The sequence below is a fragment of the Heterodontus francisci genome, chromosome 20 (genome assembly GCF_036365525.1).
Source record: "Heterodontus francisci isolate sHetFra1 chromosome 20, sHetFra1.hap1, whole genome shotgun sequence".
In the NCBI taxonomy this organism is placed as follows: Eukaryota; Metazoa; Chordata; class Chondrichthyes; order Heterodontiformes; family Heterodontidae; genus Heterodontus; species Heterodontus francisci.
Window position 1 is genome coordinate 35,236,802 of NC_090390.1, and position 12,998 is coordinate 35,249,799.

Genomic DNA, 12,998 nt, shown 5'->3' on the forward strand with positions numbered 1-12,998 from the left:
AATCACTTTTACCCATGGGTCTTTTACTATGAGATTACTAATTAATCCTGCACAATAATAGATCTAAAATAGCTTTTATCCCTAGTTGGTTCCACAACGTATTGTTCCAGGAAACTGTCACAAAAGCATTCTACAAACTCATCTTCCAGACCAGCTCTGCCAATTTGATTGGGCCAGTCTCCATGAAGATTATTAAATTGCCACAGGACCTGGAAAATTCAGCCTAATGAGTTTCCTTCGAAACCTGACAGAGATAGGTAATTCAGACATACATTAATAATATCTGTTATGATGTTGTCTTGTTTAACTATGCTGCTTGCACATATGGGTCATTCCAGAATTAGCTTTTTGCTTCAAATGTTGAAACAAAGTATACTTCATAATGTTGGAAAAAGCATCAGAAAGTATCAAAAGTAAACATTTCTTGTGGAACATGACTGCAGTTCCTCCTTGGAAGTAAGTGTCATGCCCTTGCATAAATTTCTAAATTTGCTCCTGTCAAACAACTGATGAAATAATGGGTACAGCTAAAGTTATGACAAGTTCATGTCCCACTGTATTCTCTTTGTAACTACTTATTTTTCTATGGCATATGTGAGGCCATTGGGTTTCAGTTTTCACCAGAAACAAACTGAATTGTGGATTATGATCAGAAAACCATAATAAAAATCTTATAATAAAAACTGATTTAACTCAGTCACATTGAATCAGTAACCATGGCCAAATTCCTTGATTCAAGTCTGTTATAGAGTTTTATGTTGTTTTTGAATTGACAGCTTTCAGCTTTTGGTGGGGTATGTTTCAGCTTCTATGAGTTTTATAGGGTTGCATCTACATAAGGACGGTGTGAAAAGTTATTAATCCTTACTTTATTGTGATAAGAATGCAGCCTCATAACATAAAAGCTCCTGCTTTTTCTACCAGACATTGAGGACGTTCGGACATCATAAATCCACAGCCACAAACTTTCCTCTCTGGGCAAACTGCTTGAGCCTGAAATATCATATGGCTTACAGGGTCATTGATCATCCAATTGTTATTGGGTGTACTTCATTTAATAAGCAGCTATCAATTTAGAACTAATTGAATTTGACATGGTTCCTTTCGAGTCAAACTTCGGATGTGAATCACAGCTGATAATAATACTGAACAGTAAATTAAATTGAGCTTTCCTTCACGCTCCCTCAAGTAATTTGTTCTGCCTGCAATAAACACCAAGCATTGAAAAAAGTATATTAAACTGAGCACATTTACAATTTCTGTTTTGTACTGTGGCAAAACTTTGCCTGAACTTTGTTCAGAGGTGTTTAAAATAGAAAACAAACATTCTGCTCAGCTCTACAAATCAGTATTTCAAGAGGACCAGTGACCTGAGACAGAACTTGCTAATCTTATTTGGTTTCACTGACTCATGCAATTGGAAACTGATCTTCCATAGCTCTGTGTGAAATGCTCACGTCCATTGGAATTGCAGCTGGCAGGATTGCTATGTTCTAAAAAAAGGCTTTAAGCAATATTGGAAATGCGAGCTCACAGTTACATTTCATGGCAATCTGTTTAAGTGAGTTAGGAGTTTAATGTGGATGAGGCTTCTTTTCTTCTTTTCTCTTGGAATTTAAAATAGTTACTAAATTATAAATGACCTATTTAATACGATAAATTTGACTTGCTGTGTGGGGGAGGAGGGTGGGGGAGGGTAAGTTCTGGTTTCTTGGATTATTTTTGATAAATTCAGCAAACCATCAAAATACTATCAGTTACTGCTGGAGGAGAGCTAAATAAACCATATTTTCTAAGAGATAATCCCAAATTATAATTAAATTAAGTAAAATAGGAAAGAATGGTTTATGAACATAAGAACATAAAAACAAGGAGCAGGAGTAGGCCATATGGGTCCTCGAGCCTGCTCCGCTATTCAGTAAGGTCATGGCTGATCTGATCTTGGCCTCAACTCCACTTTCCTGCCTGGCCCCCATAATCCTTGACACCCCTATAGTTCAAATATCTGTCTATCTTAGCCTTGAATATATTCAATGACCCAGCCTCCACAGTTCTCTGGGGTTGGGAATACCAAAGATTCATGATCCTCAGAGAGAAGAACTTCCTCCTCATTTCCATCTTAAATGGGAGACCCCTTATTCTGAATCTGTACCCCCTCATTCTAGATTTCCCCACAAGGGGAAATGGCATCTACCCTGTCAAGCCCCCTCAGAATCTTGTATATTTCATTAAGATCACTTTTCATTCTTCTAAACTCCATTGAGAATAGGCCGAACCTGCTCTACCATTCCTTATCAGACAAGTTCTTCATCCCAGGAATCAACCCAGTGAACCTTCTCCGAACTGCCTCCAATGCAAGTATATCCCTCCTTAAATAAGGAGACCAAAACTGTATGCAGTACTCTCAGTGTGGTCTCATCAACACCCTGTGCAGTTGTAGTAAGACTTTCTTACTTTTATACTCCACCTGTAAACCAACATTCCATTTGCCTTCCTAATTACTTGCTGTACCTGCATGCTGATTTTTTGAACATCCAGCTCCCTCTGTACCTCAGCTTTCTGTAGTTTCTCTCCATTTACATAATATTCTGCTTTCCTATTCATCCTACCGAAGTGGATAACCTCACATTTTCCCGCATTATACTCCATCTGCCAATTTTTTACCCCCTCACTTATCCTATCTATATAGAATCATAGAATGATTACAACATAGAAGTAGGCCATCGACCCATTGTGTCCATGCCGGCTGTCTGCGACAGCAACTCAGCTAGTCCCACTCCCCTGCCTTTACCCCATCACCCTGCAAATCTTTTCTCTTCAGACAATTATTCAATTCCCTTTTGAAAGCCATGATTGAATCTGCCTCCACTACACTCTAAAGCAGTGCTTTCCAGATCCTAACCACTCACTGTATAAAAGTTTTTTTTCCTCATGTTGCCTCTGGTTCTTTTGCCAATCATTTTAAATCCCTGTCCTCTGGTTCTCGACCTTTCCACTAAAGGGAACAGTTTCTCCCCATCTACTCTGTGCACATCCCTCATGATTGTGAACACCTCTATCAAATATCCTCTCAGCCTTCTCGTCTCTCAACCTTCTCTTTAATGAGAACAGTCCCAGCTTCTCCAATCTATCCTCGAACTGAAGTCCCTCATCCCTGGAACCATTCTCGAAAATCTTTTCTGCACCCTTTCCAATGCCTTCACATCCTTCCTAGAGTGTGGTGCCCAGAATTGGACACCGTACTCCAGTTGAGGCCAAACCAGTCTTTGATAAAGGTTCACCATAATGCCCTTGCTTTTGTACCCAGTGCCTCTATTTATAAAGCCCAGGATGCTGTAAGCCATATTCAACACTTTCTTAACCTGCCCTGCCACCTTTATCCCTTTGCAGACTCTTTGGGCTAAATTTTCTGGAGACAGCAGAAGACCTGCCACCAGGGCAAAAAGCGTAAGATGATCCCGCTTCGGTAGGCAGCGGGACCCAGGGCGACATATTGCCCATGGCAGCCAATTAAGAGGCCGTCTGTTGTCCAGTTCACCACTGCTAAGACTTCAGCTGCAGGGAGAGGACGCCTCAATGGCCAGGCACCCTCGGAGACAGTTAAGCTGGGTTAGGGTAGCCAGGCCTGGCTGCCAGGCTCTGTGATCGGGGGAGCTGGGGGGGGGGGGGGGGGAGCGATGTTTAAAGCACCTGCAATACCAGTGCCTCGAGGGCATCCATTGCACCAGAGAACCCCTCCATGGGCTATGGAGTGCCTCAAAAGGAAGGCTCCCCCCACCCCACCCCGAGAGCCCACTGGGCGGTCCCCCCATGCAGCAGTAGGCCCTCCCAATGCAGGCAAAATGCCCACAGAGGCAGGGTGGCCCTTAAATGGCCACTTAGGTGGTTCAATTGGCCTTCCAGCAGGCATTCGACTGCCAATTTTCCCACTGCTGGCAAAATGGCATGGCGGGTGGACACAGGGCAACCCCTGATGGCTTCCGTGCCATTTTGTCAGCTTTCCCAACCCGTCCCCACAGGGACTGGAAAATTCCAGCCCATGTGTCTTCTTTACAACTTGCTTTCCCACCTATCTTTGTATCATCAGCAAATTTGGCTAAAATACACTTGGTCCCTTCCTCCAAGTCATTAATATAGATTGCAAATAGTTGAGGCCACAACAGATCCCTGTGGAACTCCACTAGTTACAATTTGCCAACCTGAAAATGACTCATTTATCCCGACTGCTGTTTTCTGTTATTTAGCCAATCCTCTATCCATGCTAATATATTACCCCAACACCTGGAGCTCTTATCTTGGGCAGTAACCTTATTGAATGTCTTTTGGAAATCCAAATGCACTACATCTACTGGTTCCCCATTATCCTCCCTGCTCATTACATCCTCAAAGAACTCTAATAAATTTGTCAAACACGATTTCCCTTTCATTAAACCATGTTGGCTTTGCTTGATTGTATTATGACTTTCTAAATGTCCTGCTGCTACTCTCTTAACAATTGATTCCAGCATTTTCCCAATGACAGATGTGAGGCTAACTTGCCTACAGTTTCCTACTTTCTGCATTCCTCCTTTCTTGAATAGAGACATTATATTTGTGGTTTTCCAATCCACTAGGACCTTTCCAGGATCTAGGGAATTTTGCAAGATTGCAACCAACGCATCCACTATCTCTGCAGCCACTTCTTTTAAGACCCTAGGATGCAGGCCATCAGGTCCAGAGGACTTGTCAACCTTTAGTCCCATTAGTCAGCCTTTAGGCCCATTAGTTTGCCTAGTGCTTTTCCTCCAGTGATGGTGATTGTTTAAGTTCCTCCCTCCATTTTGCTGCCTGATTTTTTATTATTATTAGAATGCTTTTAGTGTCTTCTACCATGAAGACAGATACAAAATATTTGTTCAAAGTCTAAGCCATTTTCTTGTTTCGTATTATTAATTAATTAATTCCCCAGTCTCATCCTCTAATGGACCAATGTTTACTTTAGCTACTCTTTTTATATACATGTAAAAGCTCCTTCTGTCTGTTTTTATATTTCATGCTAGTTTACTCTCATAATCTATTTTCTCCCCTTTTTGGTCATCCTTAGCTTGTTTCTAAAATGTTCCCAACCTTCTGGTCTACCACTAATCTTTGCAACATTGCATGATTTTTCTTTCAGTTTGATACTATCCTTAACTTCCTTAGTTAGCCACGGATGGTTCACCTTCTCATAGTCTTTCTTTCTCAAGGGAATATATTTTTGTTGAGAATTATGAAATATCTCCTTTAATGCCTGCCAGTGCTTATCTGCCGTCTTACCTTTTCATCTATTTTCCCAGTCCACTTCAGCCATCTCTGTCTTCAGACCTTTGTAATTGCCTTTATTTACATTAAGGCATTAGTTTCAGACCCAAAAATCACCTTCCTGAAAGTATTTTGTGACCATGTTATAAGTGCAAAAATGCTCCTTGCCAAATGGTTTACAATATTTGCCAACGTGTGCTGTTTGAAGTTTCTGAAATTCTTTTATTACAAAAGGAAAGTCCTTCTTCTTTGGTTTTTGATTGAATTTCCCTACACTAAATACTGCAGATGCTGGAAATCTGAAATAAAAACCTTGCAAAGCATGGAATGGTTCATGGCACAGAAAAAAACAAAGGAGAAGGACTTTTTGCTCACGTTGGCAAATGTTGTAAACCATTTGGCAAGCAGTATGTTGGCACTTATAACATGGTCACAAAAAACTTTCAGAAGGCCACATAATGGTGTAGAATTTGTCTCGAATGATTCAGATTTTCCACATGTGCAGCAGTGCGGCCATCATTCTGAATATCATTTGGTCAAACATTTAAGCAGAAATATTAGCTCATTGCAGAAACGATCAGCTTGTACGAGTTCAGTGCCAATTTCAATTTACATTGTTTTATATCTGAATTAAAATACTTTGGGCAGAATTTTACGGACATGAAAAATTTTTGGCCATTGGGACCATTTTTGGGTCCAAACCCCGTTCGCAGCAGCAGTGCATTGTCCAGCTGAATCTTCCCAAAGGTGGCCAAATAAGAACCCGCCTGTGGGATTGGCATCCAATGAGGAACAGTGGGTGGCATGAGGAGGCTGGAGGTCAATTCAGTGCACCCCATTGCAAGGGCAGTTGGCAGCCTTCCCTGTGTTTGCAGTGACAGTGCTGCTGAAGGAAATGCTGCAGGAGCCGGTAGGACGTAACGGAGTCGCTATCAGTCTGATGGGAGTGGCTGTCACTGCATCACCCCCAGTACTATTAGAAACATCAGACTCCAGCAGCTCCTCACACCAGAGGAAGACATCAGTCTCTCCATTTTTGTCCGTTAATGGTTAGAAAGCCTTGTACTCTCAAGCCGCTCTGATCTCCCACTGTGCAGCTGCCACTTCTGAGTTGCCGAGGTGCTGACACAGCGTGGGGGCACATGCGATGCTTGGAAAATTGCAATGTCTGTAGAAGATTGCAGTTAATTGTCTAATTATCAACCACAATTGGCTTCCCGTCACTACCAGGCAGGTTGCCAACATTGGACTCAGCCCACCATGGGAAAAGTAGCCAGAGACAAAACACGTCAACAAACTTGCTCGATGCATTTTTCTCTAATTTTCTCCCACTGCCTCCAAACCCGCCTCCTAGGGCCTGTTAAAATTCACCCCCACCCCCAATTTTGTAGATTAAATCAGACAAATTGTTCCCATGAATATTACTCCAGAGTATTATCGGTAACTATGTAGCACCTCAGGATGATATGGGTACAGTTTGCTCTGCAACATTGAAACCTGCATTAGCAACACTCTGGCACTTTGCAAAGTAAAATGCCTCCTTTTATTGGTACGGGGTGGATAATATAGCCTGCTAATAGGGGCTGGCAGATGAAAAAAATTACAAATACTTCTGGAAGAGTTGCAGAGTGTAAGGGCAAGATGGGTTGAAGGCTCTGTCACTGATGGTGAACCAGAAAGGGGAGACGGGGAGATGCATGATAGACCAGAGCTGGAGGAAAATCTGGAATATCAGGTTGGAAGGGATTGCAGGGTAGGCTAGGATGAGGTCATGGGGTTATTTTAAAACAGAAAACCAAGTCTAAAAATCAGCCTGCTGAGGGATTGAGAGTCAGTCAACACCAGCCAGATGAGAACTGACAACTGAGTGGGACTTATTGTTGGATAGAATGTGGGTCTTTTAAAATCATAGAATGTTACAGCACACAGGCAAACTATTTGGTTCATTGAGCCTATGGCAGTGCTTATCTCCATATGATTCATCTAGTTCCAATCCCATTCTTTTACTACCTCCTGCATCCTCCAGGATCCATGTAATGTATGTCAAGTTCACAGACCGCAGAGCTCAGAGAAGAGAATATGTAAAAGTTGATTTGAGCATTTCAGTGATCATACCTATTCTAGTGACAATATCTTGCATTATTTGAACTCAGCAGGAATAGTTGCCAGGGGAGTCTGGTCAGATTCCAAAGGTGAGATTTCTTTTATTCCTTCACAAAATGTGGGCGTCCCTGGCAAGGCCAGCATTTATTGTCCATCTCTAATTGCCCTTAAGAAGGTGATGGTGAGTCGCCTTCTTGAACTGCTGCTGTCCATGTGGTGTAGATGCACCCACAGTGCTGGTAGGAAGGCAGTTCCAGGATTTTGTCCCAGCGACAGTGAAGGAACAGAGATATAGTTCCAAGTCAGGATGGTGTGTGGCTTGGAGAGGGGCTTGCAGGTGTTGGTGTTCCAATGTATCTGCTGCCCTTGTCCTTCTAGGTGGTAGAGGTCGCGGATTTGGAAGGCGCTGTTGAAGGAGGCTTGGTGAGTTGCTGCAGTGCATCTTGTATATGGTACACAGTGCTGCAGCTATGTGTCGATGGTGGATGGGGTGTCAATCAAGGGCTGCTTTTTCCTGGATAGTGTCGAGCATCTTGAGTGCTGTTGGAGCTGCATCCATCCAGGCAAGTGGACAGTATTCCATCACACTTCTGACTTGTACCTTGTAGATGTTGGACAGGCTTTGGGGAGTCAGGAGGTGAGGTACTTGCCTCAGAATTCCCAGCCTCTGACTCGCTCTTGTAGCGACAGTATTTATATGCCTGGTCCAGTTCAATTTTTGCTCAATGGTAACCCCCAGGATGTCGATGATGGGGGATTCAGCGATGGTAATGCAATTGAATGTCAAGGGGAGATGGTTAGATTCTCTCTTGTTGGAGATGGTCATTGCCTGGCACTTGTGTGGCACGAATGTAACTTGCCATTTATCAGCCCATGTTGTCCAGGTCTTGCAGCATATGGACATGGACTGCTTCAGTATCTGAGAAATTGCAGATGGTGCTGAACATTGTGCAATCATCAGCGAACATCCCCACTTCTGACCTTATGATGGAAGAAAATGATTTTATCCATCTCATGGCATTTCCGACGACAGAACCAGGAGTTGGCGGCACTTCCGCTCCCTCCCTTTTTACTGGTTCCCACGTAATTATTATGTAAAATTTAAAGTTCCGGCGGCAAGCATGGGAGACACGTACGATCATGAGGCGGGGAACACTTTTTACCCGCCATCAATCTGCTCAGCACCAGTAGCAACAGGGCTATAAATCAGTCTGCATTGCAATCATGGAGGATCATCAGCTTTGCCAATGGTCTTCAGGTGGCAGAGATTTTTAGCTTCTTTCAGCTGAAATACTTTAATTTCTTACCCACCCTCACTTGTCTTTTCATCTCTCCCACATCATTACCACTTCCCTTTGCTTTCATCCTCATCTTTCCATCACCACCACCAGCAAAATGGCAGCCAGTAGGCAGAGACCAGCTGCACAGTTCAGTGATGCCTCCCTGCAGGTGCTGCTCCAGGCCATCAGGGGCCTCTTCCCTGCACATGGCATCAGGAGACCTTCCCGCCTGACCAAGGTGGCCTTGATGGAGGTGGCAAAGGAGGTGTTGAACCGTGGGGTTACACAAAGAACCTGGGTGCAGTGTAGGAAATGTGTTGATGACCTGCTCAAATCGGTGAGGGTAAATGATGCATCCAAAGCTTAACAAATGGTATCTGTGGGATCTGTAAAACATCATGCCTGTCAGTGGGTATCCATGCCAGGTGGGTGAATGTGTGATCAGCCTTGGTGTCACATAGCAATTGTGTTCAGTGAATGTGCAAGTCTGGCATCTGGTTGCACTTGGATGCAGCGTGCGACTGACAGGCCAGAATGAGTGATGGGGATGCATGTAGACAAGAGGTATTAAGCATCACTTGACATTTCATTAACTCAGCACTTTCCCATGCATGACAAGCATACCCAGAATGAACGTAAGTGCAACAAGATAGGGGGAGGTGTGCCTGACCTGAGACTCCTGACCCCAGCAGAGGAGAAGGCGGTCCAGAGTGCTGGAAAGAGGACGAGCCAATGCGCATGGCGAGGCCGGATCATCCAGGCATAAGGATGAAGTGCGAACCTTGATGTTGAAGCCATTTGGGCACACTGGATGATCGTGGGAAAAAGTGATGAGCTCATGCTGTGATGATGCTTAATGTGCTTCTGCTTGTTTTCCACTGCAGGTGCCCACAATCAAACGACAGCACACCATCAAAATGCTGACTCCACTTCTGGGGACGATGATGCCATGGAGAGGGTGGTGAACACCATGGAGAGCCAGCACTCGACCCATAGCCGTTCTGACCTGCATTCCATCGCTGTGGCCATGGGTTCTGTGCAACAGTGGATAAGCGAGAGGGGAATGAGGTACCTGGACCTCCCTCCAGGTGCCCCTCCCCCTCGGGGAGACAGGCAGGTGCCAATGGGCACCTAGTTGGAGGAGAAGCATGTCCTAGCTGCCCCAGGGTCTATCTCTCAGGACACTCCCAGGATAAGCGATGTCCCCTTATCCCCCCCCCCCCCAGCATTGACCCCCTTACCTCCAGCACGTGAGCCCAAGGGGGATGCTCCTGCACCAGTGCAGGAGACTCCAGTAGGATGCAGCCATCAAGGCTCCATACTGCCAGAGAACGCCCGCCACGGTCATCCAGGGCAACAGGGCAGTGCAATGAGCAGACTGCCTCCACCTCAGCTGCTGATGTCAGGGTTGCACCAATCCACTGTAGTAGGAAGAGAAAAATTAAAGAATTATGAGCATGAAGGTGGCACGGGTGATCAAATTAACATTTTAAGACATTGTAAATATTTATCAATACATTTGTTTGCTTCATTATTTGATATACTCTCGTCGTTCACTGAAAGTTGCCGAGTTAAGAAGCTAAATGTAATGGCACACCACATGGCTGGCATGCTTTAATGCTTATAAAGGACTGACGGACATAGACATTCTTGTTTCAATTTTGCCATCAGTCTTCACTGATAGATGGTTGGACTTTGCAGTTTTGTAAACATCAATCGTTGCAACATGCCTTCGTATGTAGGCTTAGCAGGCCATCCCTTCTATGCCTTGCAAAGGAATTTGTCCGAGTTCAATCACAACTCGGAGACATTAGATGGTGCAGATATGCTCAAAGTGACAAAATGATCTCGCTGGTTCTGATTGAGTGATCATGGCTGGATAGTAGACATATCTCCAAGTGGCACAGATTTTTTATTATTCAACAGCAAAGCTGCGCTCCCCGTGCAATTATAGATGGCAGAGGATGCCTGCTTTTAGACTGGAGACTGGTTAAGCTGGTGTAATGTTGTGGTGCTTTGAAATTGTAATTGCATTGTGCACTGTATACGCGAGAGGCCACTGTAGAATACATATGCTAGCAATGTGAAACTAAGGGCTGGATTCTGTTCTCCTCCTGACGCCGGGCTCTGCGGCAGAGGGGGGGGGCCGGAAGATTGGAGTGGCAATGACCTGCCATGGAACCCGATGCAGGGATTGCCGGGCCCGATCTTCCCGGCGGCAGGGAAGCTCTGTGGCAGGCCCCGACTTTACATATTTAAATTAGCTGCTTGCATTAATTAAAATCTAATCTGCAGCGATCTTACTTGCAGTTCCAGATCTTCAATGGGATGGGCAGTACTCACGCACCTTCAATTTCCCGTCCAGGGAAAGCTGGCGCCACTGAGGTGAGGAAAGAGGGCGCTCTGCATTTGTAGTGTAGTGGGGGGGGAGGGAAGGAGTGAACTCTGCATTTTTAATGTGGGGGATGGGGGAAGGGTTGAACTCATGAGCACATAGGTTGTATGTGCCTCCCATTATGCACAGCCGCAACTCCACCCACTCAACAGTGGCCTCCCTCCCACTTCAATCTGCAATCCTGGCATATCCACGTGATTTTTTGACTGTTTGAAAAATGGTGCACATCAGATTCCAGGCAAGATTCTCCACCTTCCACCCTCCTCCTGCCACCTTCCAGCCTGTCCCCATCACCCTTGACCCACCCAAGATCACCTTGAACCTTCCCTCTGTGACCCTTGAACCTGCCCTCATTACCCTGCACCATGTCATTACTGACATATACATGCCATCTCTCCCCTGTGCCTTCACCCGTCACCATCGAAATGTCCACTCTCATCCCAGATCCTCCAGTTCTCCAACTTAATGTAGTCATCCTATCCCATGCCCCGCCCCACAATTCCTTCCAATACACAACCATGACTCTGGATTTGCCCTCCCGACTGAATCGAACTGCCCCCGAGACTGTGACCATTTCCTCTGCCAGCCAGCACCCTGAGTTCGCGCCACAAGACGCCAATGTTGATGGTACTCACCCCTCCGTTTAGGCCCATCATGTACCTCACCTACATTATCTGCCCCAATCAAACCCTGCTACCCCCACCCCCCAACACCTACACCACTACCACCATCTCCACAACCAGCACGCTAGACCATTTCCTCCCCCACACCTCCAGGCACCCGAGACCCCACCCTCTGCTCTCCCTGGCTTCCCTCTGCCACACCTCTAGGCACCCAAGACCCCACCCACTACAACCCTCCCCTCTCACAAAAATCATCCTTGCTGGTCCCGAGCCAGGTATTAAACATCCATTCTCATGTTACCCTTCCTTGTGCCAAAGAGTTCAAGAAAGAAAACCACTGACCTCAGACACAACTGCACAAAGCCACCTGGCGTATGCTACCGTTAAACGAACGTGAACCGGGTGCCATGAGATTGCCATGTACCACTGACCTAATCTGGCAGGTGGGACTTAATTTCAAATAATTATAAGGTAGCTGGGGGGATGTAACAGTGAACCATGAGTATTCATGGCATGCAAATGTATGAAAAGTTGGAACCCGCCACATGATGGCGTGAGGCCCGATCTGCAACAAACAAGCCACTGACATAATTTATAGAATTAAACCCGCTGTTGGGAAATCGAAATATCACCTCTCGCCTAATTATGTCACCCCGCCTGCCACAATTTCTACTCATGCAGGCCCCATAAAACTACCCTCACCCCCAAGAGTCACATGTTCACATGAACACATGTTCACTATCAATCAGGCCCATCAACACTGCAAGAAAGTATTTCTTTACCTGATCAGTTTTCTTAGCTGGAAGCTAACCCAAAAAGAAATAAAATCAAAAGCAAAAAATCATCCATGATTCAGGACATCATAGCATATTTTGGTGCTAGAAGAAGCATTTGAGAAGCTTTTTCAAGTCTGGAATTACTACTCTTGTTCAGGCATGTGTATTCTGCAAAATAAACCATCTCCTTGATTTATTGTCAACTTCATCGTACCAGAGTGTTCATCAGTTACGCCCATTGAGAGATTGGAGAAGGGCCCCTGGGGACACATGCACATTTGGGCTATCAGTTGGTAGGACATCGAGGGTTCACTGTTGCATCCCCCTGGCTACGTTATCATTTAGGGAGGTGCTGAGCAGTGCAAGTGAACTGTGAAATGAAAGAGGTGCAAGCTCTGCTTACAGGAGTAAACTGTGCCGTTGACTCCAGGAGACTATCTACAGCTGACTCACAATCTGTAATACCTCCCCATACCCGTTAATATTCCTCTTGTCCAAGGAACTATCGGGATTCTCTTTTGCAATAATTTATGCATTCTCC

General features: G+C 45.0%; 1 protein-coding gene across 1 annotated transcript in view; it reads left to right on the forward strand.

The window, feature by feature from the left end:
- The window catches only part of hectd2 (HECT domain containing 2), a 227,820-nt gene extending 217,972 nt beyond the window's left edge, over nucleotides 1-9,848 (forward strand). Inside the window, exon 22 of the transcript XR_010977047.1 lies at nucleotides 9,548-9,848. The gene's annotated coding sequence lies outside the window, so the exon portion shown is untranslated. The remainder of the gene's footprint in view (nucleotides 1-9,547) is intronic.
- The last annotated feature ends 3,150 nt before the right edge of the window (nucleotides 9,849-12,998 follow it).